Source organism: Cervus canadensis, chromosome 2 (assembly GCF_019320065.1).
Source record: "Cervus canadensis isolate Bull #8, Minnesota chromosome 2, ASM1932006v1, whole genome shotgun sequence".
Lineage (NCBI taxonomy): Eukaryota > Metazoa > Chordata > Mammalia > Artiodactyla > Cervidae > Cervus > Cervus canadensis.
The window spans coordinates 8,907,934-8,929,529 of NC_057387.1; the positions used below are offsets into that span (position 1 = coordinate 8,907,934).

The 21,596-nt window shown below is 51.3% G+C and overlaps 1 long non-coding RNA gene across 1 annotated transcript; it reads left to right on the top strand.

Annotated features, from left to right (window-relative positions):
* The first annotated feature begins 1,892 nt into the window (after positions 1–1,892).
* On the top strand, positions 1,893–15,099 carry LOC122430972. Its single transcript, XR_006266417.1, has 3 exons — positions 1,893–2,414; positions 13,149–13,302; positions 15,027–15,099. It is a non-coding gene; the product is annotated as an uncharacterized LOC122430972 (long non-coding RNA).
* The last annotated feature ends 6,497 nt before the right edge of the window (positions 15,100–21,596 follow it).

Consider the following 21,596-nt stretch of genomic DNA (forward strand, 5'->3'; position numbering starts at 1 on the left):
CAGGGGGACCAGTCCTCTCAGCCTCGTAGGGGCCGGAGCTCATGAGGTGTGACACCTTCATCTTAATTTCCTGATGGGGAAACTGAGGCCCAGGGAGACTGAACAGTTTGAGCTGATGAAACAGAATCAGAACCCAGGTCTCCCGAGTCTGTATCTAACCTCCCAGAAAAAGAAACGAGACTGTTCCCTGCACTGTAGGTGGTGGGATGGCCGAAGCCAGGGAAGGTAGCATTGGAGCCCCAGGCCAGCCATTGGATACGAGAGTCAAAGACAGTTCCAGGAGCAGCATGAAGTCTGCAGGGAGACAGAGGGCAGAGGGTCTCCCCATGCCCTCCAGATGTACCTTTCCAAAGTGTGAGAATCAAAACTCGCAGGATCTGGGAGGTGGCTGGTGGAAGGGCCAGCCGGGCCTCCTGGACAGACCAGTAGGCCTCCCAGATAAGACCTCTCTCTGGGTTTCCTTCACCCTGGTTACAGGGGGGACGTGCTACTCACTTAGTTGCTAACCAAGAGCTCTGGGCTGAAGCTAGGCCTGGGGTTGTTGGAGAAGCCCATAGAGAGGCAAACGGGGAGATTCAAAGAGGTATGTGGAGGTCAGCATGCTAACAAGTACCAGACTTGTGAACTAGAAAGGAGGGCAGCTGCTTCCTACTGGGGTGGAGGGGAAAGGAAGGCAAGTCTGCAGCAGGCAGGATGGCAGGATGGCGGGTAGACACACAGGGGCCTCTCTGCAGGGAAGCCTGGGGGAAACTGAGGCAGTGCCTGGGGAAGCGGGGCGGGGGGGGGGTTGCTCTGGTAGCGGACACCAGCCAGAAACAGGGCTAGAGGAGATGACCAAGACAGAACCCTGCGGTGTCGCTGCTCCTCCGTCAAGAGCCAAAGAACTGGGGGCCAAAGGCAGAAGGGGAAACCGGAAGGGGCAGAGAGAGAAAAAAAGTCCTGTCTTCTCTGACAGTGGAGGCTGTCAGAGGACAGGGTTCTCCTGGTGGAGGGAAGCCAGTGGGCTGGGGTCAGGTCTGAGCCCTGGTGAGTAAGCTTCAAAGGAAGTTAGAGGAGGGCAGGAGTGGGGCCCTCCAGCTGGACACCTGAGGTGTCTGCTGGCTGGACTGGTCCTTGCTGGCCTCAGAGGGAACGCCCCACAGAGGGATTATCGACCTCTCCTCCAGCAAGTCCACGCTCAGGGCACAGGGTTCGTGTTTGAATTCCCCAAATAACTGGCCCCCTCCGGGCCAGCGGCTGGGATTTTCCATTACAGGGATCCGGTAGGTCATGCCCAGCCTTTGTCCTCCTTCTCTTCCCGCGTTCCAGCAGGAAGGGTGAATGAAAGGGGGCAACTCCCTTCTCTGCACCGGCCCCTCCACCGACCTTGACTTTGGACCTGGGGAGATCAGGTAGTGGGAGGAAACAAGGAGAAAACAGAACCCAGTTCAAGCCTCGGTGTGTAGAGAGGAGAGTGAGAGAAGTAACTGAGGATGCAGCAAGAAGGCTCGTGGTTAGACAACAGGAGGGACCGCCCAAAGAAGTCGGTGACAGACAGACCCACAGGTGGGGGGCAGCCTTGCCCTGAGGTGGACCAGAGATGACTTAGGAGTTAGGAAGCAGCTACTCATCGGTTCCCGGGGCAGAGCGCCCAGGTTATCTTCTGTCCTGCCCTCTGCAGGATGCAAGGTGAGACAGAAAAGAACAGGGTAGGAAACGGAGGGCATATCGGCTTCCAGCACTGGGTTCTCAGGGTTTTCACACCCCATCCTCATCCCCGCTGGCACCTCCCAGTGCTGCCTAGCCCTTCCAAGGTCCTGGCTCTGGTCCCTGTAGCCAGACCCGACACCGGAAGGGGCTGTGCCCTTCCTCTGCCCACACAAACCTGGTGAAGGGGGGAGGGTCCTTGCCTAGCCCTGCAGTTGGGTGAGCCTGTAGCCGCTGGTGGTAAAGAATGCAGGAGACCTAAGAGACGTGGGTTGTATCTCTGGGTGGGGAAGATCCCCTGGAGGAGGGCAAGGCCACCCGCTCCAGTGTTCCTGCCTGGAGAATCCATGGACAGAGGAGCCTTGTGGGCTACAGTCCATGGGGTCGCACAGAGTCAGACAGGACTGAAGCGACTTAGCGCGCACACACACACCAGCGCAGTCCTAAGGGCGCTGCTACATGCATATCTGGGACTCAGACAAAGACAAGGACCACAGGACCCAGGGCCGGTCCCTCAGCCGCGTCGCGTGTCCCTGACCTCCCTGCCTGCCCAGGACAGTGTGGAGGCTCTGGGAGGTCACCCCTTCCTCCTCCTCCTCTGCGGACCTCCGACTCCAGGACACCACCCAGAGGAGACACCACCTGGTCGTTTGATCTGGGGTGCCTGCTTGGGCTCCTGCTTCCTTTGAACACAGCCAGTGGCGCCAGCTTGGACCGACGCCCCTGGGGTAAGAAGAGGGAAGCAGAGAGCAAGACAGACTTGAAAGCAGGAGGTGGGAAGTCCAGGGGGACTGGGCTGGGGGTTGGGTCCGAGAGAAAGTCTTAGATCGGAAGGCAGCCCCACGACGGAGAGGCTGTGTGGTCCAGAATCAAGTGTGCCGTTGGTATGGGAGGATCTGGGAAGGAGGTGTGTGCGTGAGAGAGAAAGACAGGCAGAGGAGGGTGTCTTCTCGGGTGTGTGCAGACGTGTGCAGTCAGAGACGGGGGGCTGCTGTGCTTGGGAAGAGCCTGTGGGAGGGAAGTGAGTAAACTCCTGGGGAGAAGGTGTGGTCCGTGTGGTGAGGCTCCGTGCTCTGCGCTCCCGCGTGTCCCCGTGCGGAGCACGCGGGCGGGTGTACGTGAGAGGCCCTGGGAGAACGCGTGTGTGCAGGGGACGGGGACGGGGCGGGTCGCCGCGCAGCTGCAGATGGGCTTCCAAGGGCTCCAGGACACAGTTGTTTCCTCAGTGACCGGCCTCCCGGGGCCTCCAGCCCAGACTTGAACGTTGTTTCAAGGTCGTGAAGAGCGTGAGGGTGGAAGAGAGGGAGGGAGGGAGGGAGGGCGCGAGGGAGGCAGAGGGGGAGCGCAGGAAGCCCGGGAGGCGCTCTCGCCCGCCCCCGGCCCCGCGCCCGCCCCTCACCCCACTTCTCTGGGCCGAGCTCCCGGTCCGCTTGCTCTTCCTCCTCCCCCTTTGTCAGCCCCTCCAAGCAGCCTCTCCTCTCACTCTGTCATCCCCTCCCCTTCCCCTCCTGCTCCCCCCCACATTGTTCTTCAGGGTCTGCCACCACTGCCAGGCTTCCGGGGCCTTCTGGGGGGAGTGAGTGAAAAAGCTCCGCTGCCCTGGGAGGCTGTCTCTGGGTGCCAGGATGAACAGGAGCCTGGGCAGGCCTGGGGTGTCCCAGAAAGGTGCCTCCTTTCCCCCCTCCTCTCCAGCCTTCTCTCCTCACAGGTCCCGCAGGTTGCAGTGATCTTGTGGTGGGCAGGTTGTGGAGCTGCAAAGAGCCTGTCCAGGTCCTGCTGCTGCCTCAGTTTCCCCACTGGACCACAAGGGCTGTGTTGGATTTCTCTCTCTCTCTGTTTACATCTGTGCCTCTATGCTCTTTCTTGTCTTTTCAAACCACTCAGAATGCGTCCTAGAAACCTTTTCCTCTGTCTCTCCTTGCTTCTGTCATTTAAAATTTTTCCTATGGATTATTCTTACTACCCTTTTAATTGGTAAAACCACATTATACAGAATTCAGAAAATGGACAGGGAAGAAAGAGCGCCTGGAAGAATTTTCCTCAATCTCTCCGCCTCTGCTCCCTGCCCACCTCTTTTGGCTCTCTCTGCTGCTCTCTGGGTTGGGATGGCTCCATGTTTGTGTCCTGGAAGTGCAGTGGAAGGCAGATGGAGGGGCAGGAAAGGATCAGAGTGTGGCCTGGGGGGCTGCGTGTCAACCTCCCTGCTAAGCACAATGGCCCAGAGCTGCTCTGGGCCTGTCTTCCCACAGTCCTACCTGCAGCCCCGACCGTGGTCCAAAGCAAAGGGCACATGTCTGCACGTCAGGCCAGAGCGGTTGGTTCCAGTGGAACCACTCAAGGGACCTTGGGGAAGAGGCATCCTTCATCTGAATAATGAGCAGAGCTAGAAAATCTCTGAGGTTCCTTTAAAGCTCTGGTGATCCCCAAATTCCAGGCTACTTCCTTCTTAGCACTTGGCTCCGCCCAGGTAAACAGGAAAAATTACCTGTGTTTGTATCTCCAACAATCGGTTGGAGACCAGGGTTCAGAAGGAGATCCGAGGAGCAGGCAGTCCTATTTTGCTCACTAGTGTGACTCTCGGAAATGAGTCTGATCCCTTCAACTCTTGGCACAGAGGGAAGGAAGGACTCAGGGTCTGAGCAAAGACTACCCTGATTTCTTACAGAGCACCTGCGTGAGAAGGGAAAGGGGCTGGCTATCTTTGGAGGAGATGAGCCAGGTTGAGGGTGAGGTTGGAGAAACAACATTTCTTGGCTGGCATTTGACCCATGAAAACCAGATGAATCTGTTTCCAGAGATTCTTTGGGCTGGCCAAAGTCTGTGAGGGGTAATAGGAAGGATGTGGTTAATGGGCCCTGCTGAGTGTGGGGGGCAGGGGTCACAGCTGGGCCCGCTAGGGTTCCTGTTTGCCTTTGATTCCATCTGGGTAGGGCGGGAGCGGCCCCCAGCCCCCTGGGGCAGGTTTGGTTTGGCTGGAGATCTGACCCAGAGCTCCCCGCCTCTCCGTTCCCCCTATCAAGAGGCAGCCTGGTTCCCCCCCAGCCTCCTTCCCTAACCAGGCCCCCTACTTGGCCCAGGACACAGTTCTGTTTGTCTTTCCGCCCTCTGAGGCGTTCCGGACCCCCGGATGGGACCGGAGGCCCTGAAAACACCCGAGACACAGGGCAGCAGCCTCGCTCCGCACAACGAGCTCTCCTTGGCACCTCAGGGAGCTCGGCCTCTGCGGGGCCTCAGTTTCTCGGCAAGTCCTGGGTCCATTCACCCTTGTGCTCTCTCTTGATGTTCTCAGCCCTCCCCCTTGGGGAACATGAACGCCCCCATAGACGCCTCAGCCAGTGGGGCGAGCTCCCAGCCCGGCCACTGCCTCCTCAGACTGTCCCAGCGTTTCTGGAACACTGACTGTGTGCCAGGCTCCCTGCACACAGGTACTAGAGAGACTGTTGCAATCAAGGCAAACAAGGTCCCCACCTCATGGTCCTTTTGTCAGAATCTCATGGGCTTTTAGACTCCAGATCCCTCCACCGCATCCCTTGGCCTGAGCTCCCAGGGCAGCTCTGAGCCCTTGGGGACACCTCATTTCCTCTAGCTCCCCATACTTCTTCACCTCCATTTCTGCTGAATGAGATTGGGTGGGCCTAGGCTCTGCTTCCCTCCTTGGCAATTCCGCTGTCCCAAAGACGCTAGGCCATGGAGCACTAGACATTACTGAGGGTTAGACCAGAGGGACGGCAGAGGCTTGCAGAATAGGACTCACTCCACCATGAACTAGGAGCGTGGACCTGAATAAGTCCTTTACCTCCCACCAATAGAGTGAGGGGGTGGACTGCACAGAGGTTCTCACCCCCAGCTGTATACTAAGGTTCCATGCCTGGGCCTTACCCCAAGGATCATGTTTTAGCTGGTCTGAGATGGGGCCCAGCCATTAGTGTCTTTTTAAAGCTCCCAGATGATTCAGTGTGCAGGCAGAGTTGGAACCAATCGTGTCTAAGGGCTCTAGCTCATCAGAGTTAACAGTTTAATGAGGTACCATGCTAAGCACTTGTGTACTTTCCATGAGTTCCTCAGTTTAATCCTCATAACAAATCTTTTAATGATGGGAAAACTGAAACCCCAAGATGCTAACCCAAGCAGGGCAGCTTGGATTCAAACCCAGGCAGTTTGTTTCTAGAACCTGAATGTGTAATTTCCAGGGTATAGGGATGCAGAGAAGGATCTGCTCTGGGTCCTTATCCCCAGGAGCACATGTGCAGAAACCTCTAGTTTGCAGTGGTGAGAGTGAAGAGTGCCCCCCGAAGACTCCGGAGAGGAACAGTACAGCCGGCCGCACACTCTTCTGTTTAGAGGGTGGGGGAAGCTTGGTGAAGGAAGAGATGGTTCTCAGCTGGAGGAATTAGGAGGCTTGCAGGGAGGAGGTGGCATTCTAGTTGGGCCTCAACAGATGGGTAGGATCTAGCTTAGAGGCCCAGAGAGAGCATGCTCCAAATAGAGGAAACACTATGGTCACAGGCACAGAAGCCTGGAACTCCCAGTGCGCCAAGAAACACGGGAGCCAAGGGATTTCCATGGTGGTCCAATGGCGAAGACTCCATGATCCTAATGCAGAGGGCCTGGGTTCAGGGTCAGGAAACTGGATTCCACATGCCGCAACTAAGAGTTCATAGGCCGCAACTAAAGATCTTGCACGCCACAACTAAAACACTGAGCAGAGCAGCCGAATAAATGACGGCGTTAGTGGTAAGAACAACAACCAAAAAAACCCGCCTGCCAATACAGGAGACAAAAGACCAGGCTGGATCCCTGGTCAGGAAGATCCCCTGGAGGAGAACATGGCAATCCACTCCAGTATTTTTGCCTGAAGAATCCTATGGAAAAGAGGGCCTGGTGGGTTACAGTCCATAGGATCGCAAAGAGTCGGACATGACTGAAGCGACTTAGCATGCAAATATTTTTTTAAAAAAGAAAAGAAACACGGGAGCTGATACTGGGAATGGAGGTGGGGGTCATTTCATGTGGGGCCTTGAACACCAGCTAGGTGCCATTCTAAATGCCAGCCTTTCCCAAAAGGTTCTGATGATAATAATCACTTGGAGTGCTTGTTACAAATACAAGCAGTCACATCTCTTAGAAATCCTGATCCATAAGGGCAGGGGTGGGGAGTGGGATTCAGTATTTTTACCACCAAGCAAGTTTTAAAAATATTGTTATAAGCGACATGGAGCCACTTCAAAGGTTTGAGCAGGGAGGAGGGGTGTTCTCAGATGGTTCACTGACTGCAGGGGGTGTGTGCACATGGACTGGGGTGTTGGGCTGGGGGAGACAGAGAGGAGGTTATGGCAAAAATTTAGCCAAGGGCTGTGAAGGCGTGGAGCAAGAGAGTGGCAATGACAATGAAGAGAAAAGGACTTTGGGAGGTAGAATTTCAGGATTTGGCAATTGATTGTATGGGGGGATGAGGGAGGAAGGAGCTGGAGACGGAAGTGGATGCTAGTGCAGAATTAACTACCATAAGTAGTTACGGGGACTTCCCTGGGGGTCCAGTGGTAGACAATCCACCCTTTCAACGCAGGGGACGCAGGTTCCACTCCCACTCAGGGAACTAAGGTCCCACGTGCCCCGGGGCAGCTAAGCCCGTGCACCACGGCTCCTGAGCCCACACTCCAGAAACTGGTGCCACAACTTGAGAGGCCCACGTGCTGCAACAAAGAGCCGGCACAGCCAGAAGAGGAGGCGGAGGGTGGCTGGAGGGAGGCCGTGTGGGAGAGGAGGTGCGTGTGTGCCCTGGAGCGCGTGCAGTGTGGGGTGCTGCTGGCAGGCTTTCCAGGTGAAGGTGCTCAGTGGGTGGTGAAATGGGGATTGGAGCCTGGGAGAGAGGACAGGCCACAGAAGTCCCCTGCACAGAGGCGAGCGCTGAACCAGGAGAGCGGTCATGGACAGATGCGTGGGTCACAGCCCGCACAGAGAAGGAGGATCCAAAGATGGAGACTCAGACAAGCCAGCAAGACGGGGGAACGAGACCCAGGAGGAGGCCTGGAAACCAACAGAGGAAAAAGTTTCAAGGGCAAGAAACTAGCAGCTTCAGATGCTACAGACAGCCAAAGGGAAATGAAAGATGGTCCCACTGGGGAAACTTGGAAGTTACTGGCGTAACCTTTAGAAAACCATTTCCATAGAAGGTGTATGTGGGTGTCAGTTGCTCAGTCGTGTCCGACTCTTTGCAATTCCGTGGACCGTTGCCTGCCAGGCTCCTCTGCTCATGGAATTCTCCAGGCAAGAATATTGAAGTGGGTTGCTATTTCCTTCTCCAGGGGATCTTTCTGACCCAGGGATCAAACCCCCGCATTGCAGGCAGATTCTCTACCGTCTGAGTCAGGAGGGTAGAGTTTGCAAATACAATTGTGAAGGGTTAAGGAGTGCACAGTGAGGAAACTGAAGCAGGAGTGGAGGTTACCCTCTTCAAGAGGAGTCCAGGAAGTGGAAGGAGAAAGACAGCAGGAAATAGAGAACAGAGTAGGTGGGAGCCAGGGAAGGACACGGTTCACTTAGAAGAATCTCCCGCCTCTATTTGCCGCAGGGGCCCTAGCTTTGATCATAGCCAGGCACCGTGGTTCCTACATTCTCATTTATTTTCACAACAATCTCCAAAAACAAGAGGTCAAGACCATACTAATTCTCCTATTCCACACAGTGAAGCCAAGACTAGAGGAACTCAGGGATGGGATGGAGGCCTCACAGCTGGTAGATCCAGATGCATCCAGGCCTATGTTGTCTGATTCTGGAATCTCAGCCCCGACATTTTTGACTATGTTGGGAACACAGAAGTTCTATCTCATACGTCCTGAAGGTCAGTGGCTTGATCCCCCAATTTTGGGGTGTGTTCCGTCCAGTTGCCTTCCCCCGGGGACATCCAGTTCAGGAGGCGGCATGCTAAGTGCCAGTGCTCGGTGACTTATTACCCCTGGAGCAGGCAGGTATTCTCCAGGCAAGAAGACCAGAGTGGGTTGCCATGCCCTTCTCCAGGAGGTCTTCCCAATCCAAGGATCGAACCCAGGTCTCCCGCATTGCAGGTGGATTCTTTACTGTCTGAGCCACCAGGGAAGCCCAAGAATACTGGAGTGGGTAGTCTATCCCTTCACCAGGGGAATTTCCCAACCCGGGAATCGAACCGTGGTCTTCTGCATTGCAGGTAGATTCTTTACCAGCTGAGCTACCAGGGAAGCCCCACCAAATCCATACCCAATAAAACCAAATAACTAAAAAAATGAAAAGAAACCCTAGATCTACCACTCCCTGGCCAAAAGTTTAACTTCTCTGAGCTTTCATTTCCTCATCAGCTCTAACCCAGAGGGTTGTCTGGAGAATTCAAATGTTCAATGCACGTCCGCTGCATTTCCTGCCCTTGCTTCTCCATGTCCTGGTCTCAGGACTGCAGTTTGTTCTCAGCTGAACGTGATCTCCAGGACCCTTCTCTCCCCAGGGGATGGAGCTGGGCCCTTCCCAGGCTGCCCAGGAAGCCAGGTTGGGTTGTTGCTGAGGGATGGCAGGTTTGCGCTCTGAAATAGGAGGAAAAGCTTTCTGTCAGCGGTGGATGAAAGTGTCCGGTGTGAGACAAGCCCCAGAGGGGGCAACGGTGCCCCCCGTGGAGGCATTCTGGTCATCAGAGAGAAAGAACCCAGCTTCCTTCTCTCTCACTCATGCCCTGCTCCCTCGCTTGCTCAGTTGCTTGGCACATGTCTGCGGCACTTCTACTCCTCGCCAGGCACTGTACTAGGCCTGGGGGGCAGAGCCAAGAAGAGCCAACAGTGGCCTTGAGCAGCTCACAGCCAGGGTGCAGAGGCACATATAAACCAAGGCTGGGATGACAGTGCAGAGTGGAAAGCACTGTCCAAGGGCTGAGAACAGGTGCTGGGAGAGCGGGGGAGGGTGCATGGCGTCAGGACCCCAGGCCCACTCCCTCCCGTGGCGAGCTCCGGCACCCATCTGCTTCTTTGTTTTTGTAATCTTTATTTCTGGCTTTGTTTTCCCTTTCCTTTCCCAACAGAGAGCCTTTGGAAAAATTCCACCCTTGTTTCAGTTGGACTAGGGAAAAGGGGACTTGTCCACTCTTCGGCCAGAAGAGCAAAGGGGTGCCAGGTTCCTGGAGAGTCCAGGTGTGGATGGTGGGAAGCCAGAGCTTTACGGGGGGAGCTGGGGAGAGCTCGAAGCACAGGGGCAGGGAATAGTGACAAGCAGGGGATGCAATGGCCCAAGTGGCTGTGTGCTCCCTACCCTCCTCCCAGACCTGCCCTCACCCCCGCAAACTCTGTCCTGATTGGAGGGGAAGAGTTAAGGCCCCGTTCACTCAGGGAACCCTGTGAACCCCGCTTTCAATCCCCTTTCCCCATCCAGGGCGCTTAGAAATGCCGGGCCCCAGAGGTAGAAGCGAGCCTTCCATACTATGAGCAGTTCTAGACGGCTGTGTATGTGCATTCATGAAATTCTTCTCACCCCTTTCTTCTCTCCCCACCCCACCCCCACACACATACACACCTGCCTCTTATTGATTCCTTTTTTCCTGACTCAGCATTGCATCCATTCATCCAACAGATATTTATTGAACACCCACTGTGTGTCAGGAGCTGGAAACACACTGGTGGGAAAAGACTATTATTTCAAAAGGAGAGAGTGTGTGGTTGAGTGTGCACACGCACATGTGCGTATATCAATGAGTGTGTGAGGAGGAAGCGTTGGGGGAGCAGGAGCAAGAGGAATGTTAAGAACTTAAGCGCGGGAGTTAAACAGCTGGCTTTGGCATCCAGGTGCTACAATTTACTAGCCCGGTGACCTTGGGGAAGTGAGGTACCCTCTCCAGGCCTCCTGCTCCCATCTGTAAATAGGTAATAATAGGACTCAGCCCTCCTGAGTTGTGAGGCGGGCCAAGGGAGTGAGCGCATGTGCATGGTCTGCAGAGCAGTGCTGGGCACACAGCAGGTGTTCATTATCAGCAATTGCTGGTGCCTCCTCCTCACCTTGCTCAGAGCTGGGTGTGGATAGACTTGGGAACAACCTGTTCTCCAAATCTGACCCCCACTCACTGACTCAAAGGCAGCCACCTGGAGTTAACCACCTCCTGCCGCCGCCCCCGGAGGCTGAGCAACAACATGCAGCCCACAAATCTGTCTAGCCAGACCGCTGCCATCTTCTGCCCTTACTCAGTGCCCACTCCCCCAGGCCAGCTGTTCGGGTGGGGAACAAGTGATATCACACAGCGGGGGTGGCCTCAGCCCTGTGCCACCATCCAGACATATGTCTGCAGCACCAGCTCCCTCTTAGCTTGCTGGGGATGGAGAAGAGGGATGGGGGAGCCTTTGGGGTGGAGCCCGGGCACCCAGCCCTATGGGACTGGGGAACAAGGGGCTGTCAGGGGGAGGAAAAGGCGATTCCAGCCGAGAGGGATCCATCCACAGCATTCCAGAGTGGGTGGCAGCTGGCCCTAATCTGGGTGGGATGGCAGGGTCGCCTCAGGAGTCAGGGCCAGGCTGGCAGTGGCGCGGTGTCTTCTCTGTTCTTGAACAGATGTGCCACCCACTGGCATAGGGTTTAAGAACTGGAGAAGGAGTGTGGGCCCAGCCAGGGCTAGAGGAGGGTGCAGGGCGTAGACACACACACACACACACACACACAGCTCCCCATGAGGATGCAGATGCCCGGCTAGGGAGGAAGGCGGGTCTGGTGTGAGTGTGCGTGGTTGTGGAGACAGCTTTGTGGTTGAGTGAGTGGGTTTGGGTGTGCATGATGTCTGCGTGTTTTTCTTTCGGGGCACCCAGGTCCCTGGATCGGCATATCTGTCTTGGTTCATCTCTGCATGAGGTGGGCGTCTGGGTAAAGGTAGGTTTTAGGCAGCATCTCTGTCTTGTCTCTTTGAGTTGAGCCTCTCAGCAAGTCAGCAGAGAGAATGTTCCCTTTTGGGAGAGTAGGAAAACATGGCTCATCGGGGCAGTATGGGTCAAGGCTTTCATAAACACACACAAATCACAGGACATTCTTGTGTGTGATTCTTAGCGCCTACCAAACTGGGATTTATACACACTTAGGAGAAATGAAGCTGAGGGCTAAGCATGCTGGTGGACTTCTCCACGTCAGTGTCTGGTGGGGATGTGTGCTGTTTTCTTGGGTGTGGTTGTCACCCTGTCCCCAAGCTGCTGTCTGGGCCCAGAGTGGAGTACATGTTTCACATACATGCTGCTCCATGTTTGCCTGTTTTATAATTTATCTATTTTAAATTGAACGATAATTGCTTTACAGTGCGGTGTTGGTTTCTGCCATACATCAGCATGAAGCCGCCATGGACATGGGTCAGGGCTTTCATAAACACACACAAATCACAGGACATTCTTGTGTGTGAGTCTCAGTCCCCACCAAACTGGGATTTATACACACTTAAGAGACATACGTCCCCTCCCTCCTGAACCTGCCTCCCTCACGTCTGCCTTTAAGAAGCCATGTCACAAGGACTTCCCTGGCAGTCCGATTGCTGGGGCTTCGTGTTCCCACTGCAGGGGGCTCAGGCTCAATCCCCAGTTGGAGAACTAAGATTCCACTTGCCACATGGTGTGGCCAAATGAATAAATAAAAGAAGTCGTGTAACAAGAGTTACTGACTCCTCACACCAGACCATCCAGGGTTCAAACCTGAGTTTGGACAGTAACTAATGCATTGACCTGGGACACGTTCCTAAACTCCTGCAGGCCTCGGTCTCCTCGTGGGGATAATGACAGCAGTAAGCTCACAGGGTGCTGGGACCATTAGATGAGATCACGTTACACACCCGATGGAGGTCACAGTACATCAGCAGCCCCGTCTGTGAATGTGCCTCTCCGAGAACCCTGTCTCCACAGTTGTGACTGTAAAGTGTGACATCTGAGCAAGATCATACATACGCTCCTTCAGGACACAGCATGCGTCTTAATTGTTTCAAGGACTCAGGACACCTCAGTGCCGCCTCAGTGTGCTGTACATATTTCATCTTGGGGGAAATGAATAAAATAAGCCTGGGAAACATGGGCCTGGCATCTGAAGTATGCCCACCCCTGGTGGTACAAGGAGGGCTAGGGGGCTGATGATGGCATACTGAGGACAGCCCCCCATGACCACTGATCACTATGTCCCAGCTCACTAACATCTCTGCAAGCTCACTAAAGTGAAAGTCCCTCCGTTGTGTCTGACTCTTTGCGACCCCATGGACTGTAGTCTGCCAGGCTCCTTTGTCCACGGAATTCTCCAGGCCAGAATACTGGAGCGGGGTGCCATTCCCTTCTCCAGGGGATCTTCCCAACCCAGGGATTGAACCCAGGTCTCCGGCATTGCCGGCGGAGTCTTTATTGTCTGAGCCACCAGGGAAGCCCCGGGCTCCCTCCCTTAAAGGCTCAGGCTGGCCTGAGGCTCCTAGAGAGGTCGCATTCCCCCTTCTCTGCACCCCACCGCAGGCATCGGCATCGGCCTCAGTGCTGGGTCAGCCTGGGTGGATTTTTTACGGACCAGACGGGAAGCTCTCCACTCCCAGAGATATACCCCTCCTCTGCCTCACGTGCGCGCGCTGCGTGTCTGTGCATCGCTCCGTTGGCGACGTGACGTCATTGTGTAAGAAGCCTCTCTGTGTTACTGTGGGTACACGCGTGCGTCTGTATGTGTGATGCGCCTCTGCCTGCGGTTTGCTCTCCTCCCCCAGGTTTCCAGGTTACATAAGCAACTGAGGGGCTACTCAGGCCTGGGCAGTGGGCTCCCCCTACTGGTGGCCTCTGGAACTGACAGCCTGGGGAGGCCCGCCCAGTCCGCATTGACTGCCTGCCCTTAGCTTCTTCTGAGCCCCAAGCCCTGGGGTGCTTCCACAGCATGCCCATTAAAAAAAATTCAATTAGAGTAGAGTTGATTTACAATGTTGTGTGGAGTTTCTGCTATATAGCAAAGTGAATCAATCCAAGTGAATAAGTGTACATATATCCACTCTATTTTAGACTTTTTCCCCCATATAGGTCATTACAGAGTATTAAGTACAGTTCCCTGTGCTATACAGTAGGGCCTTAACAGTTATCTATTTCCAATCGGTATTTGTTCAGTGAAAAGTTTATAGGGTGGAGAGGCTTGGGAAGACAGTGGGGGTATGGGAAGATTTTTTTTTTAAGCTTTTAAAAAGTCAATGTTTATTCCTTTTAAAATACTTGAGAGACTTTAAAAATGTCCAAAGTCCTAAGGATGTACAGGTTTCAGATAAGATGAAAGTTTGGTGCTGTTGATATCTCTGTTGGTTAAGCCTAAATTTTAACCTGTTCAATTCTATACCTCCGTGATTCTTCCACTTAGGGTGTAGTAAATTCCTGTGACTTTCGGTAGACTTCATAAAAAAATGACCACTCCGAGAGCAGTGGGAAAAATAGCAGCAGTAACAATCATGGTCACTGCCTGGGGGCTTTTGGACAGATAGGCCTGAACCTGTTACACCTTAGCCCCTTAAAAGCTGTATGGCAGAGGGCAAAATGCCTAACCCCTCTGAACCTCAGGTTTCTCTTCTGTTAAAGTATGCCACAACATACTGTAAAGACTGTAAGTAACATCCAAAAGGGCCTTAGGATGCAGGCATCCATGAAAATGAACAAAGGAGACCTAAGTCAAAATGGAACCAGGATGCCATGGAGGGAGAGCTCTCTTGCCTTCATTGCTCACCTCAGCTTACAGAGCCCAGCACCAAGAAGGAAGTCTTCCTTTTGACTCAGCAACAAGCTGTCCACTGCTAGGAGCCAATAAAAATTCCCTGCCCACAGCCTCTTCCTCCCCTATGATTTCCTCCTGTGTGTGTGCGCGTGCTCGGTCGTGTCTGACTCTTTGCAAGCCTATGGACCATAGCCTGCCAGGCTCCTCTGTCCATGGGATTCTCCAGGCAAGAATACTGGAGTGGGTTGCCACATCCTCCTCCAGGGGATCTTCCCGACCCAGATCCAGGGATCGAACTTGAGTCTCCTGCATCTCCTGCATTGCGGCTGGATTCTTCACCCACTGAGCCACCTAGGAAGCCCTCCATTTCTTCCTAAAACCTGGTAAAACTTAAGTTTCCCTTTGTCTCTTTGGATTTGCCTGTGGTTCATCATAGTTTGCATGACCCGAACTGCAATTCCTGTGCTATTCACGGATAAAGTTAATTTGATTAGCTTAAGACCTTGTTGTTTCATGGGGAAGGAAATGGCAAACCCACTCCAGTATTCTTGCCTGGAGAATTCCATGGACAGAGGAGCCTGACGGGCTACAGTCCACGGGGTCGCAAAGAGTCCAATACGACTGAGCAACTAACACACTTTTCATTCATTTTTAAGGTCAACGTTTCACAGTGACCATTAAGGGACCCAAAGGAGATGAGCCCTCTGGAACAGCGTGCTCTCCGCTCCGGTGAGCTGTCTTCTTCCTTGTGGTTCACAAGTTTCTTCTCAGATATGAACTCCCTCTTTTTGGTTGAATTCTCTGACTTCATTCAGGATCTGGTTTTTTTTTTTTTTGTCCTTTTCGTGAGTACTTTTTCTTTTTTTTTTTTTCCTGAACTTTTAAATTAAGATTATGGTATCCCAGTCCTCTAAACACTCTGAGGATGGCCCGTCCTTTGGGACCCTGGCCCCTTCTGTGTTTAAAAACTATGGTCCCCCCGCGTATGCATTTTCATTCTAATGGACTGACCTAACCAAAGATAATTTAGCACTTCAATGGCCATGATGGCGAAGTTTCAATCTCCCCAGTTTGTTTCTCTCAGAACGAAACTTGAGGATTGTGGCTCCAAAATACAACAAACTGAATGGCATGCTTATCTCAGTTGACATCTTATTTATTTATTTAGGCTGCACTGGGTCTTCGTGGCAGCTCATGGAGGCTAGTTGTGGCGAGCAGGTCTCCTTTCTAGCTCAGGGGCACAGGCGTCTCATTGCGGTGGCGTGCCTTATTGCAGAGGAGAGGCCTCTCATTCCGGCGGCTTGCCTTATTGCGGAGCACAGGCCTTTCATTGCAGCGGCATGCCTTATTGCAGGGCACAGGCTCTAGGGCACACAGGCTTAGCAGTTGAGGTGCATGGGGTTAGTTGCCCCAAAGTATGTGGGCTCTTCGCTGACCAGGGATCACATTTGTGTCCCCAGCATTGACAGGTGGGTTCTTAACCACTGGACCACCAGGAAAGCCCTCAATTGACATCTTGAGGCTTTACAAAATAACCTTTCTAAACTGACTGAGGTGAATAAACCATTACAGGAAGATGAAAAGGCATTGGAAGACCCCGCTCTCTTCCTCTACTGCATGTACCCCACGTCCTTGGTACCCACCACATCCTCATTCCAACCCTCTCACTGGATTTCCCTGTTACTCCAAGCCTCACTCTTTCTTACTTTCTCCTCATCGGAACCTCTTAGAACCTGCTCCTTTAAAATCAGTCTCTCTGAGGGTCCCAATGCTAAGCCCCTAATTTCCCAGGTCTTCTAGCCTAAGGCCCAACTACAGCCATAGTCAAGGATTTTCTTAGAGCTATGAAGATCCTTATAGATTTCGCAGAGGTGTTTAATATAGTTATCTAGACTTACCAATCAGGTTCCTCAGATTTATGCCAGCTAGTTCACATGCTTATTGGCAAAGGCCAAGCCCAATACTAAATGAACACAGCTAATTGGAGTAACCCCCCAAAATCTCTAGAATTGCAAACGAGAGACCTACTCCCTGCCTCATAGAATCACACTCACCAGTTGCTAGATGGCTTCACCTGGCAACCTCCCAAACTTGTGAACTGGAATAAGATTCAGGCTTACACTCAGAAACCAATGAATCTATGCACATCTTTGTGAAAGTGTTAGTCGCTAAGTGGTGTCTGACTCTTTGCGATCCCGTGGACTGGAGCCCGCCAAGCTCGTCTCTCCGTGGGATTTCCTAGACAAGAATACTAGAGTGGATTGCCATTTCCTTCTCCAGGGGATCTTCCCTACCCAGAGATGGAAGTCAGGTCTCCTGCATTGCAGGAGAATTCTTTATCAGCTGAGCTACCAGGGAAGCCCCTCTTTAGAGTTAACACCAAATGTTTTTGAGATTTTTGGTCTACCTCTGGATGTTGAATCCATTTGGGTAGCCTTCAACTCTGTGTTCATCAATAGGCTAAACCAGGATCTTTCTCTCTTGGTGAAGTGAACCAGAACAGAACAGGAAACCATGTCTATTCCAGACGTAAATTGGCAAACCGATTAGCCTGCACCCTGGATGATTATAGTAAGAAAAAGACCATTAAAATCCCTAATCTCCAGCTTCAATAGATGGAGGCCTTTAAGTAAAAATCCTCCTGGCCTGTCATTGTTTTAAGAAGCCAGGACATTGAAAAAAAGACTGCTATAAAATAAACACTTCAGGAGTCTTCAGTCACCCAACCAACCTTTCCAGAGTCTTCCTACATCCCAATGATGGGACTTAAGAAATCACAGGGGCTTTCCCCAACCCTTCTCCAGACTGGAAATGAATTTCTACTGGAGCTACTATTAAACAGCCCCTGCTTCAGAATGAGAAACTGTTTCAAGTAGTGGGGTACTCTAATAAACTTTAACAAGTCAAGAAAAAATTGAATCAAAAATGCTTAAACAAACAAAAATGCTTAAACAGTCTACTGATGACAAAGTGAAGGAGCAGGTTGACATGCTGTTTAAAGTGTTACACATTGTGAATTTTAACACCAGTATGCAGGCTTTAATGTTGCTTTCCCAAGTAATGAATTCTTAGCAGATGATATCAGAGCAATATTATGCAGCATTGCATAGGAAGATGTTGGATTCAGGGCTGATGTTTATTCCTAAAATACAATCCAGGAAAATATGTCCTCACTCCTTCCAGGCACTTTAAATTGCCTGATGGACCATTTGAGATTTGGCCAATGGATTTCATATAGCTACCCTAATCTCACAGGTATAAATACGTCTTGGCAATGGTTTGCATGTTTTCTTATTGGACTGAAGCTTTTCCATGTAGATAGACTTCTGACTCCTCAGTGGCTAAGATCCTATTGGAAAAGATCATTCCTACCTGAGGGAACCACCCCCAAACTTCCTAGTACTGGGGAACTCACTTTACTGGTCAAGTGCAACAAGAAGTCTGTGCTGTTTGACCAGTTCTACAACATTTTCACTGCACTTTCCCCCAGTCTTCAGGACTAGTCAAATGCACCAACGGCATCATCAAAACCCAATAGGAGGGGCTTCCCTGGTGGCTCAGTGGTAAAGAAACTGCCTGCCAATGTAGGAGACACAGGTTTGATCCCTGGTCTGGGAAGATCCCACATACCGAGGAGCAGCTAAGCCCATGCGCCACAACTATTGAAGCCCTCTCACCCCAGAGCTCATGCTCTGCAACTAGAGAAACCATCACAATGAAAAACCCACACACCGTAACTAGAGTAGCCCCCCGAACTAGAGAAAAGCCCATGCAGCAATGAAGACCCAGTACAGCCAAAAATGAATAAATTTTAAAAAATTTAAAAAAAAACAAAACAACCCAGTAGGAGGGCTTCCCCGGTGGCTCCCGTCCTGCCGATGCAGGAGACATGGGTGTGGTCCCTGGTCTGGGAGGATCCCACATTCTGCAAAGCAGCCAAGCCTGTGCACCGCAACGATTGAGCCTGTGCTTTAGAGTCTGGGAGCCACAGCTACTGAGCCCGAACACCCTAGGGCCCTTGATCTGCAACAAGAAGCCACTGCAATGGGAAGCCTGTGCACTGCAACTAGAGAGTAGCCCCTGTTTGCCACAAGTAGAAAAAGTCCATGCAGCAATGAAGTCCCAGCACAGCCAATAATAAATAAATAAATGTAAAAAGAAAAAAAAAATTTGTAGAGACCTCTGGCCAAAAGCATTGCCATTGGTTCTTCTGAACCTTAGGGACACTCCTTTTGGAACCCACAAACTATATTTTAACCATATATTAAAACAATAATGGCATGCTCCTGGGGCATGAAGACCTTGAGCACCACACTTTACAACCTAGAGAATTTGTCTACCAGAAAAGACATCTCCAGAAAGACTCTCTTCAACCCCACTGGAAAGGCCACTATCAAGTGGCCTTAACCAACCCTTGTGCCATGAAACTGCCAAGGATAGGCTCTTGGATCCATGTGTCACATCTAAAGAAAGCACCAAACCCTGACTGGACCTACACCCCAGCTGGTGACCTAAAAGTAAAGATTTTTCAAGAACTGAAGCGTACAATAGATGAAGGAAACAGCTTTCCCAATATGACTAGCCTGTACATCTTTTCCCTACTGTTACTTCTTGCCTTATCTTCTCCCTCTCTTTCTTGGAAAGACAATGCTCTTACCCATACTTCCCAATCCATTGCCAAAGAGGAAAAACTTTCCAGTTGTCAGATTTGTACCAGAAACCTAAGTATGTCCATGACAGTGGTGACCCTCTAGTATTATCTTAAGTCTCATTGCTGTAACAAAATAAACCCCCCTTTTTTTTGCAGCCTTTAGTGATGATGAAATCTACAGAACAGAATGGTTTCTCCCTAAATATCCCCCAAACACACTGACTCTTGGCTCTAAAGGACCCATTGACAAATTCCAGCTAGTGGAACTATTAATAAGTTTATGTGCACCACCTGCCTTTAGCTTTGTCTGTGGTAAATGAAACTCTCAATGAGTCTGTGAATATTTGGACAGCTGGTAAATGGGAGGCCAGAGTTTATCGGGATATTTCATCATCCCTCTTAATATCTATAATAAATCTGAAGCTTCCTACTGATTTTCCCCATTAAACCTTCACAAGCATCTCAAGTGGGAGCTACGTGGGCCATACATGACTCTGGGCCCACCCCCTTAGCAAGAGCCTATCCCTCTTGGGTCAAAATGCCAATGAGCATACGAATATAAATCTCTCCCTAGTTAGGAGAGCTAGCTGATTCTGCAGCCTAACAATGATCACTTGAATTCCTGGCTAAAGTAGTTGTAGATAATCAATAGCCTTGACTCCAAACAAGGTGGCATTAGCAGATACCACCTGTTGCCCATGGATAAATGCCTCTGGAGAAGGAGAAAGTCATCTATACAAGATCGGGAAGAAGTATACTTGCTATTTGTCAGTTGACTACTTTAGGGTCATGATTTAAACGCATCATACAAACAAAGCCACTTTTAATTTTGCTTTGTATAATTTAAAAATTTTGCAACTGTTGCCTGTCCAACCTCTGCAGAGACAAAGCACCAAATAGAATGTTGACTCAACACGACACTTTCAAGGAAATATTTTGATCAAAAGGGGAAAATATGAAAATGAACAAAGGAAACCTAAAGTCCAAATAAGAGTCAGGAAGCCATGAAGAGAGGGCTCTTATAGACATAACTCTCACTATAGCTTACAGATCCCAAACAGAAAAATCGGTTTCCTTCTGACTCAGCAATGACAAGCTGTTCACCACTTGCAGAAAATGAAAAAGAGATCTGCCCCCTCACTTCCTCCTTAAAATGAAAGCTCCTCCTTATGAAAGCTGAGCTTCTGTTTGTCTTCTCCAACATGCCTATGGTTCAGCATAGTTTGTGTCTCTTGAATTGTAATTCCTCTGCTATTCCTGGATAAACTCATTTTTGTAGCTTAAGACCTTGTTATCTTTAAGATCAACACATCCCATAAATTGCATCTATGATGATAATGATGTTTGGCAACATCTCTCATCTCTCAAGCATCAGAAAGGCATCATGTCCACTCTACGCCCAAATAAAGGGAATGTGGCTTTTCTCCAAAAGCTTCCCGATACATTTCACTTTTCACATAACTCAATCTGGCCTGTGGATGCATTTAGATAAACTGAGTCTGGAGATATCAGGCTGTAGATATAATAAAGCCTGAGGGGAAAGGCACCCTGCTGCCCTATTCTTGGGGCAGAACTGGAAGTATTGAGAGGGGAGGGCTGGGCCTCTGATTCCCTCAGTGGTCCCCAGGATTCTGCCTCAGAGTTTCTCCAGTCTCTCTAGGGTTCCTGATGTGGTTTCAACTGAGCACCTCCTCTGCTCTAGACTCTATGCCAGACTCCGAGAAGACAAAGCCAAGGAAGGTCGTCTGGCCTGTGCCATTTCCCCTCTCTGGGCCTCCATCTCCTCCTCTGTAAAAGGGAGTAAGGAGTGAAAGGAAGGGTTGGGGGGAGTGAGTGGGAACAGTTGAAAGTCTGAGGATGAAGGTGCTAGATGAGCTTTGGGGTCATCCCCTATGGACGGCCACTCTGACAGCCTTAGCTTAGCAGACCTGGTTGTCCCTTTTCCTGGTCTGGCCCCACCCTTCCTGTTCCTCCCCATTTCCCACATTCTCCACTGTACAGAAAGAGACAGAATACCTGGGAAAGATGACTTTTTCACTCTCCCACCTCTGGGCAGGCTCCACCCCTCCCACTGCAGTTACTGCTGCTGTTCAGTCGCTTAGTCGAGTCCATGGACCTGCAGTGTGCCAGGCTTCCCTGTCCTTCATTATCTTCCAGAGTTTGCTCAAACTTATTTCCATTGAGTTGATGATGCCATCCAACCATTTCGTCCTCTGTTGCCCCCTTCTCCTCCTGCCCTCCATCTTTCCCGGCAACAGGGTCTTTTCCAATGAGTCGGCTCTTCGCATCAGGTGGCCAAAGTATTGGAGTGTCAGCTTCAGCATCAGTCCTTCCAAAGAATATTCAGGGTTGATTCCCTCTAGGATTGACTGGTTTGATCTCTTTGCTATCCAAGGGACTCTCAAGCATCTTATCCAGCACCCATTTCTCCTCACTGGAACTAGAGACTCCTTCACCTAAACCCCAGGATCACCCCCTCTTTAGGTCTGAACTAAATCTCTTAGCAAACGGTTTAAACAATTTACCCCTCCCCCATCTCCTATTTCGGAGACGGCAATGGCACCCCACTCCAGTA